This window comes from Podarcis bocagei (genome assembly GCF_964188305.1).
Source record: "Podarcis bocagei genome assembly, chromosome: 4".
NCBI classification, from domain to species: domain Eukaryota; kingdom Metazoa; phylum Chordata; class Lepidosauria; order Squamata; family Lacertidae; genus Podarcis; species Podarcis bocagei.
This window is the reverse complement of record NC_138128.1, coordinates 91,219,244-91,232,161: the sequence shown is the minus strand read 5'-3', so window position 1 is coordinate 91,232,161 and position 12,918 is coordinate 91,219,244.

The window sequence follows — 12,918 nt, the reverse complement described above, 5'->3', positions numbered from 1 at the left end:
CTGATGCAACTGTCGGCTATTGTTTCCGGGGCGCCGGCACCAATCAGAAGCTGTGCCTTGCTTTTCGAACATTTCGGAAGTCAAACGGACTTCCGGAATGGATTAAGTTTGGCACTTTTCTTTTAGCCATTTATTTGTTTTTGAGGCTTTTTCAATTAATTTGTTTTCGTGACTGTGTGGAGGCCAGTTCAGCTACTGATTGATTTATTGTGTGACTGCCGAAATGGATAAAAGCCCCCCATCCAAACAGTGACTATCATCAGTGCAGGTATGAAAAAAAATAACTTTGATTTTTATCATCTACAATACTGTCTTATTTATTTTATAGTACAGTACATTGATTATTGCTTTCATTTTATGGATCAATGGTCTTGTTCAGGGCCGGATTTAAGTTTGATGAGGCCCCAAGGTACTGAAGGTGATGGGGCCCTTTATATGTCCAGCTGTCCTTTGTCAACAACAAATTGTCACTGCTTTTTGTGTTGAATATATGCTATATGGTAATTTATGGACCTAATAGGTATCTAAAGCCATTTGCACATAACAAATAGCAGCCTAGACAACACAAAACACTGTTGCTACGTGTAAGTTTTTTAAATTTGTTTTTTACTTTCTATTTTGGAAATGTACATCCAGGGGTTTTTTTTCTTTATTTTGGGGGGAGGGGCCCCAAGAGACTGGGGCCTTAAGCTATAGCTTGTTTAGCTTATGCGTAAATCTGGTAGTCTCTTTAGATAGTAAAATTCATGTCAAATTACTCTTTATGGGGTTGTTTGGAACAGATTAATCCATTTTGCATTGCTTTCTATGGGAAAGTGTGCCTTGATTTTGGAACACTTTGGTTTTGGAACAGACTTCCAGAACGGATTAAGTTTGAGAAGCAAGGTACCACTGTACTGGGGGCCAGTGGCAGCTGTTAATGCGTATTGCAGGCAGTGGGGAGGAGCAACAGCAGAAGAATGGTTTCCTTGCTGTTGTTCTCTGCACCATTTGGAAGAAGGCCTTCCCAAGGAACATGCCCGAGTTGCCCTCTGGTGGCCCAGTCTGGAACAGTAACAACCAAGAAGAGCCAACAAAGTGTTCAAAGGCCGTGCGAATTCTAGGCATCCAAGTACGGTCGCTTTTACATCCAGCGTGTCACGGCGAAACACTGTAAAATACGCTTCTTGTTTTCATGCTTCTTTTCTCCTGCTCTGGAGGGTAGGACTCGAACCCAGGGCTTCAAGTTGACAGTAAGAGCTTACTGACAGTAAGAGCTGTTTGACAGTGGAATATGCTGCCAAGGAGTGTGGTGGAGTCTCCTTCTTTGGAGGTCTTTAAGCAGAGGCTTGACAACCATATGTCAGGAGTGCTCTGATGGTGTTTCCTGCTTGGCAGGGGGTTGGACTCAATGGCCCTTGTGGTCTCTTCCAACTCTATGATTCTAAGTTACAAGAAAGGAGATTCTGACTTAACATCAGGAAGGACTTTCCGACAGTAAGAGCTGTTTGACCGTGGGACGGTCTCCCTCGGAAGGTGGTGGACTCTCTTTCCTTGGAGGTTTTTAAGTAGATGTTGGGTGCTCATCTGTCATAGATGCTTCAGTTGAGATTGGGGGGACGCGGGTGGTGCTGTGGGTTAAACCACAGAGCCTAGGATTTGCCGATCAGAAGGTCAGTGGTTCGAATCCCCGCGACAGGGTGAGCTCCCGTTTCTCAATCCTTGCTCCTGCCAACCTAGCAGTTCGAAAGCACATCAAAGTGCAAGTAGATAAATAGGTACCACTCCGGCGGGAAGGTAAACGGCGTTTCCGTGCGCTGCTCTGGTTCGCCAGAAGCGGCTTAGTCATGCTGGCCACATGACCTGGAAGCTGTACGCCGGCTCCCTCGGCCAATAAAGCGAGATGAGCGCCGCAACCCCAGAGTCGGCCATGACTGGACCTAATGGTCAGGGGTCCCTTTACTCTTTACTTTAGATGACCCTCAGAGTCTCTACTAACTCTATCATTCTATGGAAAGGCTCTCCTCTCCTCTTCAAGCTCTTCTAACAGAACACCTCCTGTTTCAGAACTTCTCTCCACTGTGCATTTTTGGGTCAGAAAAAAATTGAGGGTGGTAGCAGTTGTTATTACAGTCATACCTCGGGTTACAGACGCTTCAGGTTGTGTTTTTTCAGGTTACGGACCCGCCAAAACCCGGAAGTACCGGAACGGGTTACTTCCGGGTTTTGACAGTCGCGCATGCGCAGAAGCGCCAAATCAAAACCTGCATGTGTGCAGACACGCCGCTGCGGGTTGTGAACGCTGTGGGTTGTGAACGTGCATCCCGCACGGATCACATTCGCAACCCGAGTGTCTACTGTATTTCTTTTGCTCATTTATTTTTATATGTACGATGGAACCTTGGTTTTCGAACGTCTCAGCTGCCGAATGTTTCGGAAGCCGAACGTCAAAAACCCAGAAGTGAATGTTTCCGTTTTCAAATGCGCCTCGGACGTCTAACATTTTCACCATTGAAATTCCCAACAACTCTTCGATTTTTGGTTTTCGAATGTTTTGGAAGTTGAATGGACCGAAAACCAAGGTTCCACTGTATATATAATTTTGATAAAAAAATCTGTTTTACAATTTAAAGTACCATATTTTTCGCTCTATAAGACACACCAGACCACAAGACGCACCTAGTTTTTGGAGGAGGAAAACAAGAAAAAAAAATATTCTAAATCTCAGAAGCCAGAACAGCAAGAGGGATCACTGCGCAGTGAAAGCAGCAATCCCTCTTGCTGTTCTGGCTTCTGGGATAGCTGCGCAGCCTGCAATTGCTCCATAAGATGCACACACATTTCTCCTTACTTTTTAGGAGGGAAAAAGTGAGTCTTATAGAGCAAAAAATACGATATTCATTTTTACATTCTTAAAATATCAATGATTTCCCTTCTTCTCTTTCCAAGGTTCATTTGACATATCATAAATCCCTGCATATTTTACAGAAACTATACCGCTCAGTATTCCATTATTACATCCATCAAAACTTATTTACACTGTTGAATTTATCTTAATGCTGCCAACATTTTCAAGTGTACACAGTTCCCCCCCCCGTATATTCAATAAACATTTTCCAATCTTTAAACGTGCATTCTTCTTGTTCTCTTATTCTATATGTTAGATCCGCAAGCTGCAAATATTCCATCAGTTTAAGTTGCCATTCTTCTTTAGTTGGGACCTCGATCATTTTCCATTTTTGGGTTAACGAAACATGGGCCACCGTAGTAGATGATATACAGTGGTACCTTGGGTTACATACACTTCAGGTTACGGACGCTTCAGGTTACAGACTCCACTAACCCAGAAATAGTACCTCAAGTTAAGAACTTTGCTTCAGGATGAGAACAGAAATTGTGCGGCGGCAGTGGGAGGCCCCATTAGCTAAAATGGTACCTCAGGTTAAGAACAGTTTCAGGTTAAGAACAGACCTCTGGAATGAATTAAGTCCGTAACCAGAGGTACCACTGTAAATAACTTTTTTTGACACCTGGGAATTTCAGTCTGGATATTTCTTTTGCTCACTTCAAAGCGGCATTTTTCTAAGTGCCCCTGACGCTTGCCCGCCTCTGTCTTAGCTGATCTTAGTTGATCCTAGGACCTGGGAGGTAAAGGTAAAGGGACCCCTGACCATTAGGTCCAGTCGTGGGCTTGCAGCGCTCATCTCGCTTTATTGGCCGAAGGAGCTGGTGTACAGCTTCCGGGTCATGTGGGCAGCATGACTAAGCCGCTTCTGGCAAACCAGAGCAGCGCACGGAAACGCCGTTTACCTTCCCACCAGAGTGGTACCTATTTATCTACTTTGACGTGCTTTCGAACTGCTAGGTTGGCAAGAGCTGGGACCAAGCAACGGGAGCTCACCCCGTCGCGGGGATTCAAACCGTTGACCTTCTGATCGGCAAGTCCTAGGCTCTGTGGTTTAACCAACAGCGCCACCCGCGTCCCTAGGACCTGGGAGACCAGAGTTCAAATCCACACTAAGCCATGAAGCCTGCCGGATGACCTTGGGCTGGTCTCTCTCTCTCTCTCTCTCAGCCTAACCTACCTCAGAGGGTTGTTGTGAGGATAAAATGAAGAAGGAAAGGCGTATGCACGTCACCTTGAACTTCCCTGGAGAAATGTGGGCTGCAATAATAATAATAATAACAACAACAACAACAACAACAACAACAACAACAACAATAACAACAATAACAACAATAATAATAATAATTCGCTAACAAAAAATATGAGCCAGCAGTGTTGTGCAATTGCTAGGAAAAGTAGTACAATCTTAGACTGCATTAGCAGAAGAATAGGGTGATATTCAATTAGGTTTTACTCATTCAGATCTATTGAAATGAATAGACTTAGCTGAGTTATGTTGGCTAATTTCTGTGGGTCATAAGTTGGTTATTGCAAATACAGTATCAGGCAAGTTCAACAGCTTCCTAGATGACATCCGGTGTGGCTTGCAGAAAACAGCCTTCAGGGCCCTGTTAGGACTGCAGCTATCTAATAAAATGTATAATAGATTATTCCTTGTTTCCTTGGTTTTTCTTGGCCCAGTTCAAAACACTAGGAGGTGTGAAATCCACACAGCCTTTGAACACCTTACTTAGCTGTTCCTATCCCTTTCTGTGCCAGCAGAGGGTAGCCTTGGCTAGTTCAACTTTGTGCCCCATTATTTCTGCTTCTAGTGTATAAAAACTGAAAAGGCTAGCAATCAGATTTGCGACCCCCAAGCCAAGGAAATAAGTAACTATACGAACTTTAGGAGACATCTGAAGGCAGCCCTGTATAGGGAAGTTTTTAAATGTTTAATGTTTTATTCTGTTTTCATATATGTTGGAAGCCGCCCAGAGTGGCTGCAGCTACTCAGTCAGATGGGTGGTGTAATAATAATAATAATAATAATAATAATAATAATAATAATAATGAAATAGGTAGGCCATCCCTATTTTTATTGGAGAAATGTGGGAGAGTATGTGGATTTTCTATTCCCTTATAGCTCCCCCACCAATCCCAGATAATAATAATTTATAATAATTTATTATTTATACCCCGCCCATCTGGCTGGGTTTCCCCAGTCACTCTGGGCAGCTCCCAACAGAATATTAAAAACACGAAAAAGCATTAAAAACTTCCCTAAACAGGGCTGCCTTCAGATGTCTTCTCAAAGTCAGATAGTTGTTTATTTCCTTGACATCTGGTGGGAGGGCATTCCACAGGGCGGGCACCACTACCGAGAAGGCCCTCTGCCTGGTTCCCGGTAAGCTCACTTCTCGCAGTGAGGGAACTGCCAGAAGGTCCTTGGCAGTGGACCTCAATGTCCAGGCTGAATGATGGGGGTGGAGACTTGCAGGATATTTTTGGGAGAAGAAAAGGTTAAGGAGCGAACCCTACACAAATCTGGAGTGGAGTCTCTAAGATGGTTCGCTTCCTTCCAGCAACTCCTGCAGCCAAGCTGGTGCCAAACATATTGCTCTGCTTTTCTTTGAATCACCTCAGGACAATTCTTCTGCATAGTCCTGGACACACACACAATGTGTGTGGGGTGGGAAAGTGTCCCCTGTCAGCAGCAAGGGCAACACCTTTAAAGCTCCTGTTAAGAGACTACTCTTGTCTGTACAGTGGTACCTCGGGTTACATACACTTCAGGTTACATATGCTTCAGGTTACAGACTCCGCTAGCCCAGAAATAGTGCTTCAGGTTAAGAACTTTGCTTCAGGATAAGAACAGAAATCGGGCTCTGGCGGCACGGCAGCAGCAAGAGGCCCCATTAGCTAAAGTGGTGCTTCAGGTTAAGAACAGTTTCAGGTTAAGAACAGACCTCCGGAATGAATTAAGTACTTAACCTGAGGTACCACTGTATACGTATCAAGACTTTGAGATTAGACCACTGAAGAAGCCCGGAAAACTATCTTGGGAGTGTGCTACCTGCAAGCCCCAGTAAAAGGGCTCCATCGGGGGCGAACAGCAGCCTCTTGACTACTTGGACTGCTACGGCGAAACAGGTGCAAAACGCCAGCACCCTGTCGTCTACAACTTCATTAACATCTACAGTGGTACCTCTGGTTACATACTTAATTCATTCTGGAAGTCCGTTCTTAATCTGAAACTGTTCTTAACCTGAAGCACCATTTTAGCTAATAGGGCCTCCCGCCGCCGCTGCGCGATTTCTGTTCTCATCCTGAAGCAAGGTTCTTAACCCGAGGTACTATTTCTGGGTTAGCGGAGTCTGTAACCTGAAGCGTATGTAACCTGCAGCGCATGTAACCCAAGGTACCACTGTATCTACAACTCCACTAGCATCTCTCGGTATTGTGAATAACACCGAACTTACCTTTTGTTGGTGTCTTCGTGAACTTATCTAAAAGACTGAGTTAAGCATTTGAAAAATCTATTGAAACCAGACATTATAAGTTCATCTTAGGTTGGGTAGTTTGCAAGTCTCTGTGGCTTTTCTTTAATATTTTGTCTTTTTCTCAGAAGGTTGATAAAGAATATATAATTATTATTCTGTGTACATTAATTGCCAACGTGTTGCATGAGTCGCACTACTCCAGACCAGGGGTTGGCAAAAAAATTTAGCCGCGGGCCGGTCCACTATACCTCAGACATTGTGGCAGGCCAGAGAAGGGGCACTGGGGGGGGGAGCTGGAAAAGAAGGCAGGTAGTCCTCCTCCCCACCCCCAGCCACTGTGCTTACCTTCCCAGGGGCTGCCACTGCTGCTGCTGCCACCACTGCTGCTGCTTCTTGTGGGTAGGCAGAGGGAGCTCGTTCGCTCCGCTCTCTGACCCACAGGAGCATCAGGGCGGTGGTGGCAGAGGGAAGGTGAGTGGCTGGCTCCAGAGAGGGGCTGCTTAAAATGGCGCTCAACCAGCTCAGACCAGCCCCCTTCCTCCTCTAGGCAGGGCCATAGCTGTCAACTTACAGATTTGAAAATAAGGGACCAGCAGCCTCGAAAATAAGGGATCAGCAGCCAAAATAAGGGATTTTAGTCAACCAGCAGCCAAACGAAGCCTCAAGCGGTGGTTCCCACAGCGCAGCAACCCGGCAAAGGGGATGCAGCAAGGAAAACCACTGTCACCTCTCTGCTGGGAAGCGCTGAGCAAAGGCGAGTCCCCAGGCAACGCAGCTGATTTGATTGGCACAAAGCATGCAAGCTCCACCCCCCAGTTGTTCTTAGACTCCTTATTGGGTGAGCAACGCAGCCAAGCAACACAATTGGAGCCTCCCTCATCCCTGGCCGGCAGGGAGGGAGGGAGAGGAGCTGTTTCCTTTGAAACCCGGAAAATTTAAGGGACATCATCAATCTGGGACAGCAGCGGGACACGGCGCTGGGATAAGGGACTTTCCCGCCAAATAAGGGACGGTTGACAGCTATGGGCAGGGCGGGGAGAAACCAGGAGGAGGGAGGGAGGAGGTGGCGCTGCGGTGTGTGTGTGTGGGGGAAATGGAATGGCGCAGAAAAAAAATGGTGCAGCCCGAATGAACAGAATCCTCACGCCAATCCACGGACAGTCCGCGGGCCGGATCCTGAAGGCAATTGGGCCTGATCTGGCCCCCGGGCCTTAGTTTGCCGACCCCTTCTCCAGACTCTCAATATTTTGCGGGAGGGATTCAAGCACGTATCATCACTTTTGTATGCATGGTTAAAATGGATTTAAGGCAGCCTAACACAACAAATCTGTTTAGAAAGACATGCACAGGCTTTTTGCGGTTTGGAAAGTGATGTGGAAACACCTTTAAAGGTGTAGGATGAACAAAGGACTAATGGGAAGATATGCAAACACCCTGCTAGCAAATCAGCTTGAATGCAGGATGAATCTTCATGGTTACATAAGAAACCAGAATCCGGTGCTCAATAAAGACAGGATATAATCTACCTTCCTTATAAGCTTTGTGCGAGCAAATCGGGATGAATGCTCAGCAGATAAGCTGTTGGAGGGAACCCTGTCTGTTTCCAGACAGGATGGGTGTTCCTCATGCCCCCATGAGGGCCCACATGCAAATCTTACTACGTGATGTTGTTGGCATCAAAATGCCAACTCCCCAATTTAATCTTTATTTATCTTTTAAGAGGAAATGTGGTTAAGTTAGAAGCAAGCGCCACCCGATGTCTGCTGGCGATGTAACACTGAAAAAGGTACTATGATGCATATATGGTGGAATTGTTTAAACATCAAACAATTTTGGGAAACAATATTTAATGAAATGAAAAAAATGTTCAGATATTCATTTAGGGAAACATCAGAAGGTTTTCTATTGGGAATAGTACCAGGAAGTCTAAAGGAAGAAGACAAGACATTATATTTATATGCAACAGTAGCCGCAAGCGAAAAATTGGAAAAGTGGTATAATACCGGCAAAAACAGAGTGACTTGCCAAATTATTGGAGTATTACAATATATCCAAAACAATGGGAGAAATCGGAAGGATCTCAAAAGAGAAGATAGACAAGCACTGGAAGGTGTTTAAAGGACACTTGCAAAATCATATTGAAAAATCAGAACTCCTATTAGAATAAGCAAGTTCCGTTATAAATACTGAAATACTAAATAAGACGGATAACAATGTGTAACAGAAAAAGAAGTAGAAAGTTGGTTTAAAAGTGGGGGGGGGGAGTAATAGAAGTGGAAAGAAATTGCAATTGAGTAGATTGGAAGTCTAACACAAGGGTGGGGTGAGGGGGTGGGGTGGGAAAAGGAAGTATCTGTGGGATTGAGTGTGGGTATGTATGGATATTTTTAAGGATTGTATGAAATGTATGCTTGTTTGTGTATTCGTAATATGTATGTACTAATGTTGAATTCTAATAAAAAAAAATTATAAAAAAGAAGAAGAAACAAGAGCCAGTACCTGTTGCTAATAACCCTTTTATGGTATCTCAGCATCCTGTTTGCAAATTAAGCCCCTCTCTGGAAGCACCAAGAGTATTCTTCCACTTGCGATGCATCCATCCTCCCTGTTGCTTCATCTCTTTCCCCTCCTCTCTCGCAGATCCCTGCAGTCCACTGGCAGTGGCTGCACTTTACTCAGCTGCAGAGAAAGTTTGGGAAGCCATTGCGGCAATCCTACTTTCTCAGACTTGGGTCTTCAGCTGTGATGGCCTGGGAATCTGATTCAGAATCTGAACCTGAGGAATCCCAGCCTGCACAGGAGTCCCCGCCTCCAGGACCGGCTGAACTGGGGCAGGGGCTTGAACCTGAAGGGCCCTCACCTGTGCCGGATCCTCAGGTGCAGGCACCAGCTGAGTCTGCTCTGGCTCCTGAGGTGATGGGGGACCCATTGCCTGCAGGTGCTCCTCTCCCAGCCCTGTCAGGGGAAGGTGAGGTTGCCTCTGGGTCCAGTAACCCTCCAGCCTCTCCTGAGTTGCAGAGGCTCAGGGCAGAGAGGCGGAGGGAACTAAGTTATCACAGGAGGAGTGCTCGCCTTAAGGCTAGGAGAGGCGGGTCACCTGTGGGCCGGGACCGCCCTAGGCCCCAGAGGAGATAAAGGCCAGTCAGCCCAGTCCCAGGTTGCAGGAGCAACGACGTTGGAAACCTGTTTCTGCCAGCACCCAGACCTGTTTCTCCAGAGTTCCCGACCACGCCCGGCTTCTTGCTTTGCACCCCGCTTCGCCCTTGGTGGACAGTCTCCAGACCCTCGGCCCAGGACCAGACTCTGACCATGCCTCACGGTAACCCCCCCCCCCAGACCAGCACATCAGCTGTTGTTGGACTACAACTCCCACCATTCCTGACCACTGGTCCTGCCAACTAGGGTAGGCTCACCATACTTCAAAATGTGAAAACCTGGACACAAAAGTTGTTGAGTTTCTTTTGGGAGGCAAAGTTGTGAAGCTTTTTTTGGAAAATCTCAAAAAAGAAGATGTTTTTGAGCTCTTTTTAAGGAGATCCACCCCAAAATCAGCATCTGACATGGGTTGTCAAACACAGGGACCTTTTTACCGATTTTTGGAAATTCTGCCCAGACTCAATTTCCGACGGATGGATCCCAGATATGTCCCAGAAATTCCAGACGCATGACAGCCCTGAGCTAGGGATGATGGGATTTGTAGTCCAAGAACAGCTTGAGACCCAGGTTTGAGAAACCCTGGTCAAATGGAGCTTCCACTTCTCTGAGGGCTACCAGGAAAAACCAGGATCTGCCCGCTTCCAAGGAAGAACCTTGGTTAACAGCTCATCCACTTATGCCCTAATCTTACATAACACATCTGCTTTTGTACTTAGTTGAGCTCAGGCATCCAGCCTGCCTTGTTGCATAGTTGTTCTGTTGGGATTTTTAATAGACTTTGGCTGAGAGAACGAACGGTCAGCCAAGAAATCTGTGGCCGTTAATGTTAAAAGTATGCAAAAGCAAATGTCTATACAGTGGTGCCTCGCAAGACGAAAATAATCCGTTCTGTGATTCTCTTCGTCTAGCGGTTTTTTCGTCTTGCGAAGCAAGCCCATTGACGGATTAGCGGATTAGCGGCTTTTAGCGGCTTATCGGCTTATCGGATCAGCTGACAAGCGGTTTAGCAGCTTAGAAAAAGGGGGGGAGGAAAAAAAACCCACAGGAACTTGCAAGACATTTTTGTCTTGCGAAGCAAGCCCATAGGAGATTCGTTTTGCGAAGCACCTCCAAAACGGAAAACTCTTTCGTCTAGCGAGTTTTCCGTCTTGCGAGGCATTCTCTTGCGGGGCACCACTGTATTTCGGAAGGCATGCTCAGTATTGTCATTTACAATATATATACTCGTGTGTGTGTGTGTGTGTCTGTGTGTGTGATTTTTTTTCATTTATTGTGGGAGCCACTTTTTGTGGAACCTGGTTCAGCTGCACCATATGTTGTTGTTTAGTTGTTTAGTCGTGTCCGACTCTTCGTGACCCTATGGACCAGAGCACGCCAGGCACTTCTGTCTTCCACTGCCTCCTGCAGTTTGGTCAAACTCATGCTGGTAGCTTCGAGAACACTATCCACCCATCTCATCCTCTGTCATCCCCTTCTCCTTGTGCCCTCCATCTTTCCCAACATCAGGGTCTTTTCCAGGGAGTCTTCTCTTCTCATGAGGTGGCCAAAGTATTGGAGCCTCAGCTTCAGGATCTGTCCTTCCAGTGAGCACTCAGGGCTGATTTCCTTAAGAATGGATTGGTTTGCACCATATGGACCATGGTAAATCCAGAAATGGAAATGTGCCCCACATTCCGGTTTCCCTTGATGCCTTAAAAGGTAAAGGGACCCCTGACCATTGGGTCCAGTCGTGACCGACTCTGGGGTTCTCGCTTTATTGGCCGAGGGAGCCGGCGTACAGCTTCCGGGTCATGCGACCAGCATGACTAAGCCCCTTCTGGTGAACCAGAGCAGCACACGGAAACGCCGTTTACCTTCCTGCCAGATTTATGCCTTGATGCCCTAAGCACGTGCTTATTTTGCTAAGTGGTTAATCCAGCCCTGGATGGAAACCCCAAATGTTGGAGTCAAGTGGGAGCTGCTGTTGGACGTTTGTGTCTAGAACCCTGAGGCAGGGGGCTCACGTTTCTCTGCTCAGAAATTTGTGCAATTTCCCATGTGTTCAATAGTTACACTGTTGTGCTCAAGTCCTGCTTATGGGCTTCTCATGCGCATTTGGTTGGCCACGATAAGAACAGGATGCTGGGTCTAGATGGGTCATTGGTCTGATCCAGCCATGCTCCCCATAGTTACCCAGCTGTTTTGCAGAATATTATTTTAAGAAAAAGCAATCGATAGATTTTCCTTGAGCAATTAACCCACTTGGCATGTGTATCCCTTACATCACCATTATCTTGTAGAAGAAGCACCACTGTACTTTCCAGTCTTTCCCTATTGAAGTCAGCACAGAGGAACTGTGGGTTCCTACCGTGCTGGTATCATCCTTATCTAGAGTATTTTCTCCAAACAAGACACTGATGTCGAAATCCAGCGTCGCCTGAGCTCTGCGAGTGCAGCTTTCTCCCGACTGAAGTGCAGAGTGTTTGAGGACCAGGACATTCGCAGGGAGACCAAAACGCTTGTTTACAAAGCTATTGTACTACCAACCTTACTGTATGCTTGTGAAACGTGGATCACTTATAAACGCCATCTCCAACTCCTCAAAAGATTCCATCAACGGTGTTTCCAAAAAATTTTACACATCACCTGGGAAGACAGGCAAACTAATGCCAGTGTACTGGAAGAAGCAAAGATCACCAGTGTCGAAGCAATGAGAGCCAGTGTGGTGTAGTGGTTAAGAGTGGTGGGCTCGTAATCTAGTGGACTGGGTTCGATTCCCCACTCCTCCACATGCAGCTGCTGGGTGACCTTCGGCTAGTCACACTTCTCTGAAGTCTCTCAGCCCCACTCACCTCACAGAGTGTTTGTTGTGGGGGAGGAAGGGAAAGGAGAATGTTAGCCGCTTTGAGACTCCTTAGGGTAGTGATAAAGTGGGATATCAAATCAAAACTCTTCTTCTTCTTCTTCAACATCAACTTCGTTGGACTGGTCATGTTGTTCGGATGCCTGATTGTCATCTTCCAAAGCAACTACTCTATTCTGAACTTAAAAATAGTAAGCATAATGTTGGTGGTCAACAAAAGAGCTTCAAAGACTCTCTCAAAGCAAATCTAAAAAAAAAGTAGTATAAACACTGACAATTGGGAAAACTGGCCTGGGAGTGCTCCAACTGGAGAACAGTCTTTACCAAAGGTATCATGGGTTTCGAAGACGCTTGAATTTAAGACGAAAGGAAGAAATGCGCTAAGAGGAAGACACGCTTGTCAGACCCTCATTGTGATCAACTCCCACCCAGAAACCTATGTCCCCACTGTGGAAGGACGTGTGGATCCAGAACTGGCCCCCACAGTCACTTATGGACTCACTTTTGAAAACCGTGTTTATGGAAGACAATCTTATTTGGCTGTGAGTGATCGC